Raw genomic sequence first — 20,235 nt, 5'->3', positions numbered from 1 at the left:
AGTTTATTAGAAAAAGGACTCTGTAAAAGCAAGTGGGCTGGTCTTCTTACTTAAGATGGATGTGCCAACTTCTAGTATGATTAGAGAAATGGATAACTCACTAACATCTGTGCAAACCACAATAAAAAGGGATTTAGTGTTACCCCAAGGAAGGCAAGAGAGGCTGTCTGTCCATTAAACGCTTTATTACAGTGCCAGCAGCTTTTTTCTAATTCAGTTATTCCTGCACGGCGTTCAGCACTCTGACTGCCTGTCATCCCACCAGACAGTGCTTGGGGCTGGGAGGTTTTGTGCAAGGTAGGTGACAATCAAATGAGCCACAGAGAAGAGAGGGGTGCCTGACCCTCGTGAAGGATTAACTACAGAAAGTGAGTGTGATCATGTCACACCATTACTTAGAATTTTCACAGTCAATTTCTGAAAATATGAGATAAGTTCTTAAAGAGGCAGTTTTCTCAGGAGCTCAGCAGACCTGGTGGGGTTTTGTTACACACTGCATGGCAGGGAGCCTGGAGAGGTGGGGCCTGCCGGCGAGGAGGGGCACCGCCTTTCTTGTGCTACCCTGTGTAGGGCATGCTGGAGCCAGGACCCGGGCCCATTCTCTTCCAGGAGTGATGCTCTGAGAAGGAAGAAGAGGGAGCGGTGTCTCCTGGGACCGGCATGCTCTTTCTCCCTCCTCCCCTGCATCCTGAAGGCCAGCCCCCCCTGGGGCAACCAAGCCTCTGGGCATGACCCTTTGGGTATCATGCCCAGAGTGGGGTTTGTGGGAAGCATTTCCAGGTCAGCTGCCAGAGATGCTTGAGCCAGTTTTGTGCCAGGATGAACTGCTCACCTCCCATCACCCCTTCCTACCCCTACAACTTCTACCACCTACCATCACGGTCAGCCCCAGAAGACTATATGCTCTTAACACAGGCGGGGGCACTGGGCCTGGCGTATCGGGGTCTGTCCCACAGGACCTCACAGTCTAGCAGCGAAGTAGGCCACATACTGTAAAATATACCATATGCCTGACGCAAATACACTTGAAACACATATAATGGGTCTGGTAAAGGTAAAACAGCAATGCCAAAAGGCACGGCATACTTTAGGGCCAGAACTGAATCTAGTCCTCACTTACAGACTGGAGACCTGAGATGCGGAGAGGCAGGCTCCACTCAGAGCACACACTGAAATGCCGGGAGGGAGGGCTGGGACCAGAGCATTCACCTTCCACTCCAGGTCCAACCCAAGTTATACTTACCTGGGCCCCACACAGTAGGGGCTTTTTGTCAAGCTAGACGGAAAATGTGATTTCTCCCTTTGTATCTGTATATCTCAATGAGAAAAGTAAACCGCAAACCTCTAAGCTTGGTTCTGCTAAAGTAATTTAACATCTGCTGCCACCTGAATCTAATTGAAACAATTCATTATCAAATTTACTGATCTGCTTAATGATTTTGTACTTCTTTCTCAAAACCACCTTCCGCCTTAGTTAGCCTATGTGAACTACTCTCCCCTTTAAATCTGAGTGCTTGAAGGGACCTGGGAGAGTTTCTGATTCAGGCATTCTCATTTTAAAGATGGGATAACAGAGGTTTGGGGAGGGGGGGACGTCAACTTTTATGAAGGTCAGGAAGGACTTGAGCCCAGGCTGCAGGCCCCAGGTCTCATTCCCTGAATGTGGACTGCTGGTTCAAACAGCATCTCTAAAGGGAAGGCGAAAGCAAAGCAATGGCAAGGGGTGATTAAAACAGAAAAAATGAGAGGAAAATAAAAAGGAAGAAGAAAGGAGTTGAGGAAAGGGAAGATGGCAAGCTTTCTTTCCAAGCTGTGCGTTTTTTTATGTTTGCTCGGTGGCAGTCTGTTAAGGAAACACTTCATTGTCACCGAGCACAGAGTCATTAAAGGCACCTTGGAAATTTGGACCCTTTTATTAGAATCAGGGTTTAAATAGCAACTTAATTTATGACACTTCTCAAGGCTGATGGCATTTTTGCTCTAAGGTAAGGTCATCACAGTAGATCCCACCCCCAGCACTTCCCTTTAGAACATGCCAACACGAGAGGCGTTCCCTCTTTACTTTCAAGTAACTGATTATTCAACTGCTAAAATGTAAGTCACATATGTATGGAGGCACGTTTGAGTCCATGGTGTGTTTCTAAAAGAGAGCTTCTTTATATCTTCACGTAAAAGAGAAGAGTGAAAAGAGGGGGAAAACCCACGAATAAGCTTGTGAATAATTAGATCAGAGAGAGATGCCACCTTTTCTCAGTGTTGGAACTGTGAGGGGAAAAAGTACTAGCATATAATTGACATAATTGATCTAGTATTTTTTCCCTTTTTGCTGTAGTAATTTTTATGCATGCCATTGTTGCTGTTATTATCCAGGATGTGATCTTGTGCGGTTGATAATACAGACTAGATATGAATACGGGGACGCACCAGCCAATCACAAATCTATAGTGTCTATTTCTGCATCACCAGGTGCTATCTCATGGGAAATATCCTCTTTTTTGGCAGGCATACAGAGCACTGCATTATCTGTCATTTTCATTAGATTCAAGCTACAGCTGAGCCAAAAAGACTTAGTTCTAGCATATGTGCTCAAAATGGCCAAGCTGCGATTGTCCAAATTCACCCTTTCAGGATTGCATTACAAACAACTGGAGCTAAAGCTGGAAATTAGAGTGAGCAAAGAGCCTGAATTCCATTTGGGAAACTGCAAACACCGTAAGCAGCTAAGATTGGAGCTTATTATCGTGATCACCTCAAAGGAAAGAGGAGACACTGGCTTCCATCAGCAAGCTCATTTTTTAGCACCTCTTAGGTAGGGATGGAGGATGGTGTCAGCCTAGATTTTGAGGCCTCTTAACAAAGAAAACCCAACCTCTTTCATTCCCCTCTGGGCCTCTAATACACTCTGGCCTCCTGGGATGCTGTGTATTCTGTCCCCAGGTTTTGCCCTCGGCCAGCCAACCTTGAGTCCCCTAGGACAGCGTCTACTGCTGGGTGTGTGATTAGGCAGTCTGGGTGGCATGAAAACCAATCACACCTCCAGCAGCAGACAACTCCTACAAGAGTCTTAAGGGATGAAATAATCCGGCTGCAGTGAAGTTGGACCTTCAAACAAATCTCCACCTATTTGATCAATTTAATGGTATGTATGAGCATGTGGAGGGGACAGATCACAAAATTAAACCCAATTTAAAATGCTAAAAATGGGAACGCTACAGGGCTCAGGAGGCTAGTCACTCTACCCAGGGGACTTGGTACTATTTTAAGCACATATTTAAAAGAAAAAAAGAATAAGCTAGTTGTTCAAGCAGAGAATTGACTTTGTTAAAAACCAAAAGGCCAGTGAGAATGTAAAATGGTGCAGCTTCTGTGGAAAATGGTATGGTGGCTCCTCAGATCATTAAACAAAGAATTACCTTATGACCCAGCAATTCCAATCCCAAAAGAATTGAAAGCAGAGTCTGGGAGGGATCTTTGTACCCCCATGTTCATAGCAGCATTATTCACATTATTCACAATAGCCAAAAATGGAGAAACCGTCAACAGATGGATGGATAAACAAAATGTGGTCTGTGTGTACAGTGGAATATTATTCAGCCTTAAAAAGGAAGAACATTCTGACACTTGCTACAACATGGGTGAACTTTGAAGAGATTGTGCTAAGTGAAATAAATCAGGCACAAAAAGATAAATATTGTATGATTCCACTTATATGAGGTACCTAAAATAGTCAGGTTCACAGAGACAGAAGGTAGAGAGGTAGTTGCCCAGAGCTGGAGGAGGGGAGAGGGAGGAGTTATTGATTAATAGGTACACAGTTTCAGTTTTGCAAGATGAAGAGAGTTCTGTCTTTGGATGACGGAGATAGGTAGTTGCATAACAACACGAATGTAGTTAACGACATTGAACTGCACACTTACAAATGGTTAAGATGATAGATTTTATGTGTATTTTACCACCATAAAAAATTGGAAATAAATCGTTAGAATGATACGTTTTATGTTATATATATTTTACTACAATTAAAAAAGTAAAAAGCAACAGGCTTGAATTTGTTTCATTAAATCCTCTTTATTGTCCAACCGACTTGCTTCCCAACGATGCAAGTTGGTGTCACCAGATGCCACCAGAAGGTTGGGACGTCAGCATCCTCTTTGGGTTCAGAACAGTGTTTGAGCAGCAAGTAAATACCTTTGTTAACAAAAACAACAACAATTAAAAACTTTTCTGGCCACTTGTAGAAGCCACCACCTGGACCCACAGTCTGCCCAAGTCTGTGCCCCAGGAATCCCAAGCCGTGCTGGAGTCTTCCACACTGGCATTGAGGGTGAGTCCTTGGCCACATCTCCCTTGAGCTGTATGAAAAGTTCCAAAGACAGCAGAAACATCCATAGTTTGTCCCAGAATCATACTGTGTTTTTATGCCTGGGCAGTGACTTCACACACCACAATGGCAGAGAGGATTTCTACAGGGAGAAATCTGCTGACGAAAATGTTGTCCTGAACCACATACTGCTGGCATCGTGTCTGTGGCAAGTGGTTCACCATTTTTCTTCTGTGCTGCTAGTACAGGTTGGTGAATGACAAGCAAGCAGGGAGACAGGTGGTGTGAATGTTTGGGAAGTCAAGGAGCACTTTGGGTCCAGGAGTGCAGGTCCAGGAAGGAGGTCACCAGAGCTGAGTGGAGGAAAATCTGATGATGGTTGTTTTGCCATAACAAAATGCCATAGACTGGGTGGCTTACATGGACATTTACTGTCTCTTCATCTCTTTGTAAGGGCACTAATCCCATCATGAGGGCCCCACCCTCATGACCTTATCTTGTTAGGAGTCCAAGCTCATACAGCTCTCCCCACACACTAGGCCAATAAATGAAGAGATGAGTTGTAGGGCAAGGAATAGCAACTTTATTCAGAAAGCCAGCAGACCAAGAAGATGGTGGACTGGTGTCCAAAGAACCATCTTACCCAAGTTAGAATTCAGACTTCTTTTATACTAAAAGGGGAGGGGTGTGTTTGGTTGCTGCAAACTTCTTGGTGTCAGAATCCTTTGTTCTTGTAGATGTCCACATAGGTCAGGTCACAATGTTCCTATAAACCTCCAACAAGACAAATGGTATTCTCTGTTCTGCAACTTTTCCTCTCTGTATGAGTGGAAAAGTGTTATACCTTTAAAGGTCATAGCCTTGAAAACAGCTATCCGGTATATTTCAGGTTATAGGCAACATTCTTAACTTGTAGCAAAAGCAATAGAATATAAAGGTTAAAGTAAAAGAAACAGATCCAACATGGAGTCAGATTTGTTCTTTCTTATTACAATCTAACCCTAATTACCATCCAATGGCCCCACTTCCAGATACTGATACCTCACAGGGTTCTTGGCCTTCCCCAATCAATAGAAATTGACTAGAGTCCAGACAAGAAATTCAGGCAAGGCTTTATTTGGGCCCCTGCAGCAGGGGGGAGAAAGAACAAGAAACAAGTTTCCTTGCTCCCTTCCTAAAGGGGGGGGCGTGACATGGTTTCTTGTATGGGGTGAGGCTAGGGGTGTGTCCAGGGTTGCAGGGGAGGCTTAGGTGTTTTGCCCATCCCTTTGATGGTATTGAGTGGGGGGGGGCATGCACAGTACCCTGCTTTTGCTCCTGACACCCTGTTTTTGCTCCCGACACCCTGTTTTTGCTCCCAACACCCTGTTTTTGCTCCCAGCTCTTTAGAAATGGCAGTTGGGTTTTTTGGTCTTTTTGTATCTTTTTGTCCAGAATTTGCACATGCACGCAGTTATTTTTAGTCCCATATAGTTTCTTTGTATTTTGTTGCTTGATGAGAGGTGTGCCCAGGTGCAAGCACTGCAGCAGGTGGTCCCAGGTCCCAGCTTGTATTGAGACAGGGTTGGGGCTTCAACATATGAATTTGAGGGACACAAACATTCAGTCTGTAACAAATGTGGTTTTTATCTTCACTGAACCATTCATCCTGTAGCTGGAGTGAATGCCCCATATCCACTCAGCTCTCAGCCCTGTGGTCCTCCTGATCTCACTTCCTGCCATACTTAGGGCTCCATGTTTCTGTTATATCCCTCCAATTCCAGGCAGACTGGAGGGTTCAGTTTACGAATAGCAAATTAAAAATAACCTACAAAATATCTGATTTTTAAAAGATGTTCTCCTACAGGAGCCCTGTTGTCTATTAATTGTACCATGTTTTGAAACAACATAATTTTTTTTTATTAAAAGAAATTTTCTCTTGTATTGTCCTTTCAATTATCACCATGTTACTGGAAAAGAGGTAAGGCAATCAGAAAACAGTTGAATGAGAGAATACACAAACAAACTTTCAAACTGTCTTTCAGCAAGTGAGGCTAAAGTTATTGAATATGCAAATTGCCTTATTAAAAGAAGAATGATGTCTTTTTCAGCAATCAGTTTAATTACAGTGGAACCCTTCAATAGAGAAATCAACTTGTTTCTCAGAATAAAAATTCTTTAGAGAGGGAATTTAGGTATAACAGATATAAATGAGAAGATTTACATGGGGCAGGAAAAAGTACTTACATAAATGGACCATGAGCTTCTAGGAGAGGCACAGGAGAGACCGGACACCCAGTTGCCCTGCCAGTGTCTTGCTGAGACTGGTTTACCTGCCTTTCATTCTCCTGCTCCAAAGCTCAGAGAGAGGAAAAATGTAATGCCCTATGAAAGGGGTTTATCCAAAGTGTACTTAAGGACACATATTCCCTACAGAAGCAGTACGGATTGCGTGGGGTGAGATGCTTATGCACTAGGACCAGAACAAAAGTGATTTAATCATTTAGAAGATCTTTCATCAGAACTCTGTCCATTCTACTCCAGGCCTTTCCCTCTCTCCCCTAGTGACCACCAAACTTTGCCTGCTGGTTCTTCATCAGACAGAGACAACAATGTCAACAAATGAAGACCTCAGGAAGTTGCTCTGGTCAGAGTGTTAGGGTGAGTAGGTTCGGATGTACCCACATCCCACAGCCCACATGCTCAGATGCTGCAGTATCATGGTACCCTTGGAAAGGTGACAGACCAGGATTTAAGGCAGAGGTTTGGAACCAGACTTCTTGGGTTGAATCTCAGCCACATAGAATATTAACTTATTGACGGCAGGCAAGTTGTTTATTCTCTATGTGCCTCAGTTTCCTTGTCTATAAAGTGAGGAGATGACACTATGTCATAGGATGGTTTTGAAATTTAAAGAGAAAAACCAGGCAACAACTGAGTGTAATACCTGGCATGTAGCAGGCACTCAATTAACATTAGCGGTAGTAATGGAGGCAGCAGCAGCAATAGATCAAATCTCCTGTGCACATTCAGATACTTTGTTACCAACTTTTACACAGCCTGAAATGCAAAACATGAAATTCACACATACTCAAGAAACAGCACAGGCAAATGTTCCTTCAGTGAACCTTGTAATCTTGAGCACCTACCATATGCCATCAGTGAACAAAACTGAAAAAAATCTCTGGGCTTTTACATTCTAGTAGAAAGACAATATATAAGAAGCATAATAAACATATGCATTATATAGTATTCAGAAGTATCTACATGGAACAAAAGGATAAAGCAAAGAAAGGTGTCTCAGAAGACCTGGAGTGAGGTGAGCAGCTGTCATTTAAACAGATGGTCAAGGTGGATCTCACTGAGAAGGTGAAATGTGAGCAAAGACTTCAAATAGGGAAGGGAGAGGGCCATGGATATGTAGGAGGAAAGGGTCCCAGGCAGAGGTGCAAAGGCCCTGGGGCAGAAGTGGGCCTTTTATATTCCAGGCACAGCAGCAGGTCCATGGGGCCAGAGAGGTATTGGGGAAACGTAGAAGACAGTGTCAGAAAGCAATTGAGGTCAGATTACACAGGTACTAGTGGGCCACCATAATGACTTTGGCTTACACTTGGATGAAATGGGGAGCCTTTAGAGGATTTTGAGCAAAGGAATCGTATTAATTATCTGACTCATGTTTTAAAAGGAAAAACAAGCTTTTGAGTCAACTGGGATGAATGGAGGACCTGTGAGGAGACTACTGTACATATCCAAGGTTGTAGCAGTGGATATGAGAATATTCTAAATGTGGGAATATTTTAAAGGGCAATCCAATACGCTTACCTAAGAGATTAGATGTGGGGTCTCAGAGAGAGGGGACAAGACGACTCCAAGATTTCATTTAATTAATGCAAACTACTCTGAAAACAAGGAATCCATGACAACCTTGTTTAGTGTGAGAATACATTTACACTTACATGATCTAAATTGCTATGGCCTTACCTAGAGTACTGAACTCAATACAACTAAATACTGCATAGTAAAAATGAGGTCAAATTAAGAAAATATCACCTACATCTCAGATGAGAAATATTCTCATATGAAGAAGTTCTGGACATCAAGTGGTAGATGGGAGGCACTCATCAATATTATTTTCTGCCTGTTCCTTGAACACAACAAATGTGTTCCTACCCCAGAGCCTTTGCACATGTGATTCCTTCTCCCAGACCTTTGAACAGTTGGCTCTTTTTCCTCATTAGCTCAAGTATCCTCTCCGTTTGGGTCACATACCTGTTGTATTCGTCAGGGTTCGCAGAGAAACAGAACTGACAAAGTGCACATAGAGATAGAAAGAGATTTATTACAAGGAATTGGCTCACATGATTACAGAGGCTGAGAAGTCCCAAGGTCTGTAGTCATTAAGCTAGAAAACCTGGAGAGAGCTGATGGTATAAGTTCCACTCTGAAAGCCAGCAGGCTTGAGATCCAAGCGGGGCAGATATTTCAGTTGACATATGAAGTCAGGAAAAGATGATGCCCCAGCTAATGCGTTCAGGCAGGAGGAGTTCCCTCTCACTCTTGAGACTTGAGAAAGATGATTTTAGCTTAAGTCATATGTGGGACATTTTTCTTCACCGTTTTGGTAACATGTATGCTCATAGCATTTAACATTTTCATTCTATTCAGGCCTTCAACTGATTGGATGAGGCCCACCCACATTGGGGAGGGCAATCTGCTTTACTCAGTCTACTGAGTCACATGTTAATCTCATCCAAAACATCCCTACGTACAGACACACCCAAAATAATGTTTAACCAAATGTCTGGGTTAATGTTTTACGTGTGCACCCCGTGGTGCACACACAAAATTAACCATCACACCTGTTTTGTCCCTATTGTGTTTGTCATTTTATGAGATTATCTTAGTTTTTGTTTGTTGATCTATCTGTGTGCTTATCTTCCCTATGAGGATATAGTCTCCGCCAGCAGTTTGTTGCACAACTGAACTAGTGACTACATGAAGAAAGAACACTTCCATGTGTTATTTGAGATTTAGGAGAGAGAGAGAGAGAGGCATGGAATTTCCCTGAGGCCAGGTGATGGGGTTCAGAGAGATGATGGCACTTGATGAGAAACAGAAGGAGCCCAGGGAAGACAGGATGGGACTAGGGCAAGGGACTGGGGAGGAAGTGGACGGGATGAGATCAAACCTTATGGGAAGAGACAGAAATCCATCTCTGACAGCCAAATCCCCCTGCATGCATTCTGGCTTTTATTTTTAATCTGGAGTGAAACATCTCCTGACCTGACCCAGCTTGCCTGTGAGCCAATGCAACAAATCAAAGCCCAGAGCAGGGCGGGTTCCAGGCTGGGCTTCCTTGGGAAAGTGAGGGGGCAGCAAGAGTGGAAATGAGCTCGTGGTCTCACCCCAGCCCTGGGCGGCCATTTGTCTACAGGACAAAGGGGCCGGGTGGGCCCAGTTCATCATGATGGCAAGGCTGCCCCCAGAGGCCCAGAGTGGGACAGTCAGGAGGGTAGAGCCCCATAGACACAAACAACCCTTGGCCAGAGTTCTTACATCAGCATTCCTGTGGGCACAAGGGGTTTTGTGTTTTGTTGATTGATTTTAATGAAAAAAGAAAAGAGAAGCTGTCTTCAAGTGTTAAGTGCTATGTGCATAAATGTTACCAAAAGGGTGAAGAAAAATGTCCCACGTATGACTTAAGCTAAAATCATCTTTCTCAAGTTGTCATGGGATTGTTTTTTTTAATAAATCTTAATAGCATGATTGGTTTTAGAGGCAGTGTTTGGAGTATCTTCCTCAGGGGCTTTCCCTGCAGAGAGGTTCTAGAGGGGCTGAGCTGTGTGATCAGAGTTTGATCAGAGTCTCAGAGGCAGGACGGGTCCCTCCTGGGTGGGGTCACTGGGAGGGAACACAGCCTGGGGAGGAGACAGGAGACTCTGGCCCCGGGTGGGTGGGAGGAGCCAGAGTTCCCGGAGACACTGGCCTCGAGCACGGTGTGCCTGTACCTCGTCCTTCTGGGTCGGGGTGGCACCTGCTGGCACCAGGCCAGGAGCGGCTGCATGGTGGCTGGTGCCCTTCCTCCTGCTTCCTGTCCCTGAGCAATAGGGCCCTGGCCCCTCTCTGTAGGGAGCCTGACTCAGTACCTAGACCTCGGGAAGGTTCTGCTCTTTGAATCAAGATGATAGAGACATAGTCCTACCCCTAGGAGCCTACGATCACGGGAAGAACCCCTCAAGGAGAGAGAAGACCAACTCTGAGACAAGAGGGGCTGTGACTTGGATCTGCAGAGCTGGGCATTCTGGGACCAGAGCCCTTGAGTCCTTTTACACAGGAGGTGAGAAGAGAGGGCTCTCCAGACAGGTGACAGGGACCAAGGCAAGAGCCGGTGATGAGAATAACCTAGTCCAAGGAACAGCTAGGAGATGGTCCTGTCTGGATCCACCACCAGAAATTCCCTAGGTCCCAACAGGCCTAAGGAGGTGGGGTCGGGGGAAGGATGGTGGACACATCTGTCGGAGTTGATGATCAAGTTTCTAACTTTTAGAACTGACTTTGGAACACAGAGCTGAAAAATAACACAGACAAGTCAGTAAGAAACAGCTCAAAAGAAAAACAGAAAAAGATGTAAAGAGACACTTTGCAGAAGCGGATATCCAAGTAGCCAATGAACGTGTGAGAAGCTGCCCAACCTCGTTAAACTTCAGGGAAATGCAAATAAAAACCACAATGCGATATCACCACGCAAAATGGCAAAAATGGCAAAGATGAAAAGAGCCAGGGGTTGAGGAGCATGTAGACCCAACAGAGCCCTCAGCCCTGCTGGGGGAAGTGGGGGTCAGTACAACCACTCGGGAAAGCCGTTTGGCACTATCTACCCTGTGCACCCTCCACCCCGCACTGCCTCCCTCTGAGGCTGCCCCCAGAAGCCGCAGGCACAAGTACCAGCTGCACTAAACACAGTCGCCTGAACAGGACACCATCAGAGTTCCATCCGTGGGAGGATGGGGAAATAAATGGACCGCGGTGCAGTCCCAGGATGGATGACTGCAGGCATGGTGTACTTCAATTTAAAGATTTCTAAAAATGACTCGGGGTTTGGGAAGAGTGGGAGGAGCTAAGGCCTTCGGGTGGGTTCCCAGGAGCTGCAGGAGAGGAGTGATGACAATGGTGGTGGTGGTGGTGCTCTGTGGCTTTGAGAGCATAAATCAGACTGTGAGGCCTCTGTTTACGGTTCTGTGATGCATTCTGGCTGCGCTTAAGATAAAGCCCAGGCTCTTACCTCAGCCTGCAAAACCATGTGTCCAGCCCCCGCCTGCACTTCCTCTCTGTCCTCACTCACTCTGCCTGGCCACCTTGCCCTTGCCAAGGTCACTCCCACCTACGGACGTTTCTCTGGCTCGATTTCTCTTCCTCCTGAGCTTTATTCAGTTCATCTCTTGAGAGAGGTTCCCTGAGTGCCTTCGAAGCTGCTGCATTAATTGCACAACCCCAGGGTACGCCACTGCCTACCCCCCACGTCCAGGTGAATGACACCTTGGGGTCGGTGCAGGGCACTGCCTAGCCAGACACTCCTTCTTCCATAGTACTTTGCTCCATTTTTTTCGTAGGTATTATTATAGGTGTTCAGGTGTCTGAAATGACCTTGTTCATTGTCAATCGTTTATTGTCTGTTCTCTCCTGCTAGAATATAAGGTCTTTGAGGGCAGAGACCTCGTCCTTCTTATCCACAGCTCTAACCCCAGTGCCTAAGTTAAGATAGGTGCTTACTGATTAATTATGTGTTGAATGAATAAATAAAAGCACAGCTGGGAAGTGAGGGTGGTTGTGGGAGTCCCAAGAGCCAGTGAGGCCCTCAGCCCAGTGCTTGCACAGATCACCCCAACTGGCACCTATCTCACTGGGCTGCTGGGACGATTATTGTGATCCCCATTTTCCAGGTTGGGAAACTGAAGCTTGGAGACAAGAGAGGGGGTGTCCATGAGGAAGGGTGACAACCAAGATTTACACTCCCCACCCGGGCCCTGCTCAGAGCACAAACCCTTCTATGTGCTCATCACTGGGCAGACTCTGGGCCCTCCTTGAACTGCAGCCTCTGGAGTGAAACAAGGGGGCAGCCGGGAACATCCTAGGCCTAGCACAGCCCAGAGGGAGCCCTGTGGGCACCACCAAGAGACTGTCTCCTCCCCTTCCCCCATCTGAGAATGGTGCCGGCAGCTGTCACAGCCCACGAAGCTCAGAGACTGTTTCATTGATGGAGACAGCTTCCAGGGCAGTCCAGATCCACTTCAAACCACCTCGGCAGCACCCGGCCACACTGACCAGATCAAATTTGAACCTGCAGTGGCTGACGGACACCAGCTGACTTGAGGACAGGGGCCGTTAGGTCAGCGCTTCCCAGCCTGTTCATTTCTCATGGAAGTTGAGGCCATGTCTGCCTACAGCCCCAGCTCCACTCCAGCCAGAGCACCAGCCCCCTTCCTAGGGACATGGTGCCTCCAGGGCAGTCTGGGGTCCTGCATGTGGCATCCCAGTAGCCTGTGCAGTGTGTCTGCCGGGTTTCCTGCACCCCATGATCCCTCACCCACTCTCGCATCCTCTGGACCCCCTAACATAGAGAACCTCAGGCAGGGAAAAACCCTATTTTCTCTCCCTAGCTCACTACATCTCTTCTTCACTAGCCTGAAGCCAAAGCTCTTTCTCTCCTCCTGAAGCGGCCTCTTTTACATCACCCAGGCATCCCCTCCACACGGCCTGGGCACCCCCTTCACCCTCCATGCCCACCCGTTGTCTAATTAGCAGCTCCTGACCGGGCAGCTGCACAGGCACTTGACAAGGAGGTCTTCTCCCCCACGCCAGGCTCAGTTCCAACGTGTGGAAATGACTGCTGTTTCCTGTAAATCAGGAAGGAGTAAAGGTCATGCCCACTATAAGGTCCCAAACCTATTTGTACCCTGGTGTGCCCTCAGGAAGCAGGACAGAAAGGGCTGGAACCACAGGGCACACTGGCCTCCACCTCCGCAGCTTCCCCACCTCCCTACACCACGGCCTGCCTTCCAGGAAGCCCCACCAGGAGGGAGGAGCCAGGGCTGTCAGCCCACTGGGATTGGCTCCCTGGAGCTGCCAGAATTTGACACGTCTACCAAAGTGATGGGGTGGGTGAAGAAAGCCATTACTCAAAATTCCAGCCTCGGGCTTCCCTGGTGGCGCAGTGGTTGAGAGTTCGCCTGCCGATGCAGGGGACACGGGTTCGTGCCCCGGTCCAGGAAGATCCCACATGCCGCGGAGCGGCTGGGCCCGTGAGCCATGGCCGCGGAGCCTGTGCTCCGCAGCGGGAGAGGCCCCAACAGTGAGAGGCCCGCGTACCGCAAAAAAAAAAAAAAAAGTAGGTAACAGGCTAGCAGGGGAAGCCCAAGAAACCAGGCCCTTGTCCCTCATGGGAGAACAGTGATACGGGGTCTGCCCAGCTGGATCCCAGTCAGCTCCCCCAGGGCAAGGCCTGTGCCCCATTCTTATGTCCTCTGCACTGCAGGCCCGGCACCGAGGGGGCAGACCGTTGAGAGAATGCCAAGGGTATTTAGCAGGCTACCACATTAGTCTTCCTGGGGCTGCTCTAACAAATTACTACTAACTTGGTGACTTAAGCAAGAGAAATTTACTCTCTCACAGTTTTGGAGGCCACAAGTCTGGAATCAGGGTGTCAGCAGGGCTGTGTCCCCTCAGGGACTCAGCTGGCAGCTGCTGTCAATAACGGTGTTACTTGATTTGTAGCCACATCACTCCCATCTCCGCTCTGTCTGTACATCCCATCACCACTCTGTCTGTATATCCCTTCTCTTCCGCGTGCCGCTGGGTCTAATGTCCTCTGCTTTTCTCTTATAAGGATACACATGATTGCATTTAGGACCCACCTGGATAATCTAGGCTAAACTCCTCCTTTCAAAATCCCTAACTTAATCACAGCTTTCACCATATAAATTGATAGTCATTCTTTACCATATATGGTAATATTTACAGGTTCCAGGGATTAGAAAGCAAATATATTGAGGGGGGCATATTTTTCTGTCTACCACAGCTATTATTAATAACTTGGGATCTCAAGGCAGGAATTGTCTCATGGGATGCTCATGGCTACTGAAGGGCCAGGTGCTAGCATCGCCCCACGGGATGCATGGGGCGGGAGTGGAGGGTGGGGACAGAGCAGAGATATTGATGTTCATGATGCTAATGGAACAGAAGTCTAGAGGCTCCAGTCATCCTGCTTCAGCTGCCCCCCACACCCATTCTTGTAATGGAGCGCTGGGGACAGGGCCTTGGTGACTGGAGTGAAGTCTAATGGGCCTGGGGTTAATCCTGTTCCTGCCTCAGTCTCTGCATCACTCCAGCTCACAGCAGGGTTATTCTGTGTGTTAGAGAAAACAACATATGAAGCTCCGTAGCTCAGGGTGTGGCGAAGAATAAGCATCTAGTCAATGGTAGATATGATTATTCCTTTTGTTTAATTGGGTAAATGTTTCTGGTCCCTCTTGCGTGATAAGGCTGGATGGTGGAGTGCCAGCAGCAGTGGTAGGAGTTCTTGGGGGGCAAAGCCAGTGGCTCCTCATCCGTCCCCTCCATCGTGCCTGCATACCACAAAGATACTTTGAGAACATTGCATGTGAAGTCCCTGCTCGGCAGGGACTCACGGGGCAGGTGCGGAAGGAAATTGTGTTCCAGGGTGAGAGGTATTATCAGAGAATTGTCATCTAGACCTTGGAGGATGGAGTTATGAAAAAGGAGAGGCGAGTGATGTCTCCTCTAAAAGGCAATGCTTGAACTGAGTCCCAAAGGATGCAGCCATCGGATGCTTGAGCTTTAGGTGCCAATAGCTGAAAGTTTGCTAAAGAAATATGCACCTTGTGTCTTGGGGAAGATGGTGGTGGGGATCAGGAAACAGTGGCTGATAGCACAATAAGAACCTTGCTTGGGGAGACCCCGCTAATAACACTGATGGTAATTACATGGTCCTACGACTGGATGGCCAGAGTCCTGGCAGGAAATCTAGGGCATATCCCAGGGTGGCTAGAGAGAGTTTAATGACAGGACCACTGACAATGGTGTGGGGAGGCAGTAAAAGAAAACACCAAGGGATGAGGAAGCACCCAGGGCTAGCAGCAGTGGTAAGCCATTACCATTACCACCCCAAAGCCCAAAGGATCAAGGAAGGAGCCATCTCCAGACCCAGAGAGCTGTGGCAGTGGGAAAAGGCCATCTGATGGGAACTGTGACCTTCAGCAGATGAATACAGCCATTCTCAATTTAGGGCTCGGAAGGCAGAAAGCCAGGGCGATAAATAGTCTGACTTCCGTCTGACCTCTTTCTCTTGTGGGCTCCCCATTGGCCATTCCCAGCTGAAAATCAGAAGGCTAGGGAACCTGTGGATGAAGTCCTTATGGGTCAGCTTCTTGGAGTACAGACCAGGAGGAGAAGAATAGGGAGTAAATCTGGAGGGGCAGAGAATCCTGCCCGATGATGAAGATGGTGATGAAAATGATGATGATTATAATGATGACAATGATGGTGGTGATGGTGGTGATGATGGTGGTGATGGTGGTGATGGTGATGGTGATGGTGGTGATGGTAGTGTTGCTACAGCTGATGCTGGTAGTAATTGTGGTGATGATGGTGGCAGTGATGGTGGAGATGGTGGTGACGATGGTGCTAGTGATGATGATGGTGGTAATGGTGGTAGAGATGATGACGACAGTAAAGTTAAATACCATTATTGAGTTTCTATATAACCACTCACTGTTCCAAGGGCTTTCAAGCTTCACACCACCCCAATAAGATAGGACAGTAGAAATTCTCAGAGATCTGGGAGACCTACACATGGATCAATAGCCAGAATTGTCCTCTACTCCCTTGGACCCCCCCCCCCCCAAAACACATGGTTTGGCAAAGCACCTGGTCCTAGTGACTTGCGTTTTAATAACATGTGTATTTGCTCGTCTTCCTAACCCCTCTGTGAACTTCTTTAAGTAAGTTTGTTGTCTGATTATCTCTGAAACCCAGGGCTTGGCAGTGTCTAATAGAGTGCCTCAAGAATTGCTAAGCCAATGATGATGAATGAGTGAATGAATGAGTGAATGAATAAAGAGAGACTCTGTGACAACAGGATGTGGAGAGTGAGGTCCTGGACTGAGACCTGCTCTCTATGGAGCCTGGCCCATCACAGGCACTTAGTGTATATTGGAGAAGGGCCAACACAGTGGCACTGTGGCATTTCTGTTTTCTCTGGTGCCCATTTGCTCACGTTGAAACATGAACTGAAAAACTTCCAAGTTTTACAAAGCTATTTAGTTCCCTGAAACTTACCCAAGTCCAAACTCTGAGCTAAGAGTGAGGATGTCTGTGCTACATCTCAATGCTGCACGTGGAAACCCACAGCCCAACATAGCTCAGAATTGCTAATCACCTTCGGATTGTTGTGTTAATAAGTGAAAATACAGAGAAACACAAACCTGTCTTCCTGTTTATTTAATTTTGGTCCCAAAAAACGTCGCTAAAACATATTGCTGGGCATGCCACAGATGTTCCTTCTCTTACACGTGCGAGATATTGAAAGTGAGAGCTGGACGCTTTGACAGAATTTCTGTCGCTTTGATGATAACTGCGGGCAGGCCATTTTCCTACCACTGGGGCCTGTCATTTTATCTGATCATTCCCCTGTGCAGAGGTCCACGGCGGGGCTGACGTGTAATTCTGTGTAATCTACCACAACCTGCTCAAATAGACTGATAAAGGTATACAATTAAAAAAAAAAAAAGTTGATCTGTGCCATCTCTTGTCAATTCACCTGCTAATTTCACTATATGCAGAGTGTATATAATGACCTGCTTGGTAGGTTACTAAATATTGGGTTGTTCTTCCCAGAGCTCATTAGGGTGAGAGGTGACCTGGCAGGACGTGTGGCTCTCCAGTTTGACACTGAAGTTTTAACTAACCGGATAGAAGAGATTTAGAGCCGCTTACCAATTTCCGTCGTGGAGCACAGGCTCCGGATGCGCAGGCTCAGCGGCCATGGTTCACGGGCCTAGCCGCTCCACGGCATGTGGGATCTTCCCGGACCGGGGCACGAACCCGTGTCTCCTGCATCGGCAGGCGGACTCTCAACCACCGCGCCACCAGGGAAGCCCCGCTTACCAATTTTGAAAGAACCGAGCAGAACAGCGCTGTGTTCTCGCATCTTGTCCTAGTTTATCTTCCAAGGGCTGGGGCCATTATTTTTAGAACAAGAAGGTGTCATCATTTAGATTGATTGCAAGAGAGGAAACGCACCCAGCCTTCTGTGGCTTCAAGGATTTTCCTTACCATGTGGGCAGCAGATTCGTATGGACTTCAGTAAAGGGGGGCAGGGTGGATTCTGTGTTAGGTACTGGTACTGTTACCTGGGCCATGTCATCTGTGCTGGGGAGCTGGACTCCCTGGGGCAGGGAGGGGGTGTGTCCTTCCTGTTTGAGAGTTTTTCTTTAGAATCTCTCTGTGGTGGCTGGGCTCAGGCCGGGTGAGAGGAGAGAGCCCTTTCAGCCACTTGGGGAGTGAGAACAGGGGGCCGGTGGGCTCCAAGGAGCTAGACTAGAGTCAGCCACCAGGAGGGGGTGCCATGCTAAGCAGAAGGTGTGGACATAACCACTTGGATGGACCCGCACTGGCAGAACTTGTGTTTTGTTGATGTGCCCACTGACCGACGGGAGAAGTGCAGTGAGGCAGACAGAACATGAGGAGGTGAAGATACAGCCCCAGGCCAGGACGCTCTCGAGGTGGCCTTGTCCTCTTTCTAGTTATTTATTTATTTTACCAATTCTTCAGCCAATTCCATCAAGTGAAACACTGGCCACCTCATTATAGATGCTCAGTGCTGACTAATTAGCATTAATGAGGAGCCTTCTGTCCTGTGCCAGGCTGAGAGGGCAGCTATATGTCAGCCCCCCAATATAAGACAGAAGGAGCTGGAGCCCTGGCCAGAGGCACCAATACTCCAGCCCCCGTTGGCACCTCCACTGCAGGCGAATTTGGTGTCTTTCAATACCATTCCAGACCAATATTGCTATTGTGTGGATTAAAGGAGTCTTGATAGCCACATGCTCCAAATAAAGATAATCTTTGTTATGCATTGAGTATGGGATATGAACTTGGCCATATCCCCAGTGCCAGTGCCATTATTCTCTGCCCACCGTCTAAGCAAGAACCTCAGATGTAAAGGCCTTCTCAGGAGGCATTTGGAGACGGCTGGATGCAAGCTGGGTAAACGCCTTCCCAAATAATCACTCCTGCACTAGTGCTGTGTATCTAGCCAAAGTGGAGAGTGCATGCGATTGTTTGCCAAATTCAAGACCAGAGGGCTCCCGTCCCAGGGAGAATGGAATCACCGGTGCAATCATCTTCAAGCTCCTCTCAGCTGTATCCAGCTAAGGCCTGCTTGGGGATGGGTGAAGACATTTGCCTCTTTCCTTTTATAAATGTGCCTGCAACATTGCTGAATTATAGGTCACGAGAGAATGCACAGCCCCAGGGAAAATCCAAATCCTAGGAAGTACCTGAGGATTGACCCTCTACCCCCACCCCGATTCAGGAACCTCATTCCAGGTGCTTCCAAGGGAAGCAGAGGTCCTCAAAACGAGAAAGGCGAAACTGGGCTTTGCTTGTAATGTCAGGCACTCTTCAACTTTCTCTTCAGAACGGCCTTCCTTTGCAGCCAGAAGTTTGCTTTAATCCAAACTATGGCAGGACCACCATGTGTCAGATGTCATAGTGGAAAATCGGTTTATTTCTTAGACAAGTCATGCATGTGTAAGAATCTACTTCATGGAGGACAATCTACCATGGAAGTGAAACTCATGGGCTCTAAAATAGGGAGTGTGATGATTAATATTATGTGTCAAATGGCTAGGCCATGGTACCCAGGTATTTTGTCAAACACATTTGGATATCGCTGTGAAGGTATTTTTAAATGAGATTAACATTTAAATAAGCAGACTTTGAGTAAAGCAAATTGTCCTGCACGGTGTGGATGGTCGTCATCCCATCAGTTAGAGGCTTTAATAAAGACAGACAGCCCCCAAGGAAGAGGGAATTCTGCCAGCAGACTGGACTTGGACCTTGAACTACAGCATCAGCTCTTCCCTGAGTCTCCAGCCTCTACCCTGCAGGTTTTGGACTTGCCAGCCTCCACAATCACATGAGCAAAGTCCTTAAAATAAACCTATGTATGTATTATGAATGTATGCATCTATCTATCTACCTACCTACCTACATCCTATTGGTTCTGTTTCCCTGGAGAACCAAACCCTGAGTACTACTAGTAGGACCTAGAAAGAAGGGAGCACTGTCTGCAGGGACCATAGAGGACAGAAGACTCTAGCTGCCACCAGCGTGCAGGTGTTGTCATAATGACAACCTATTCAACACATGCCTTTTCCTTACCCAGGCTGAAGACAGGGTGCCAGGCCATGGGGCCCAGGCCTGCCCATTTATCTTGTGAAAAGTATGAGAAATGGAATTCTGTGGCTTCTCCTGCCCTGAATGGAGACTGCCCTGAGAACGGAAAAATGAAATATCCAGATACATTAGAAAACCTCATTGCTGGGATCGCTGCTGAGAACTGCTTTCCACAGAATCTTTTCATGGCTTTCCTGGCTCTAAAGCTGGAAAGCCACAGAAAGATGGCGGGTAGGGAACCAGGTGTGTTTGGGATGTCCCTACCTGAGTAAATGGGAAATGGCAAAGAGCCAGGCAGCCCCTGGTTTCCTGAGGGCAGTGATCAATGTAGAGTGCATCCTATTGTCTTCAAGGCACATTGGTCCATCTTAATATGGCTCAAACTTTATTAAGGGAATCTGAGGGGTCAGCTACCTGCCGCTGTGGGGAGCTGATGCTTCCATCTCACACAATTCGAT

This window comes from Grampus griseus, assembly GCF_964374135.1.
Source record: "Grampus griseus genome assembly, chromosome: 19".
NCBI classification, from domain to species: domain Eukaryota; kingdom Metazoa; phylum Chordata; class Mammalia; order Artiodactyla; family Delphinidae; genus Grampus; species Grampus griseus.
This window is presented reverse-complemented; position numbering follows the sequence as displayed.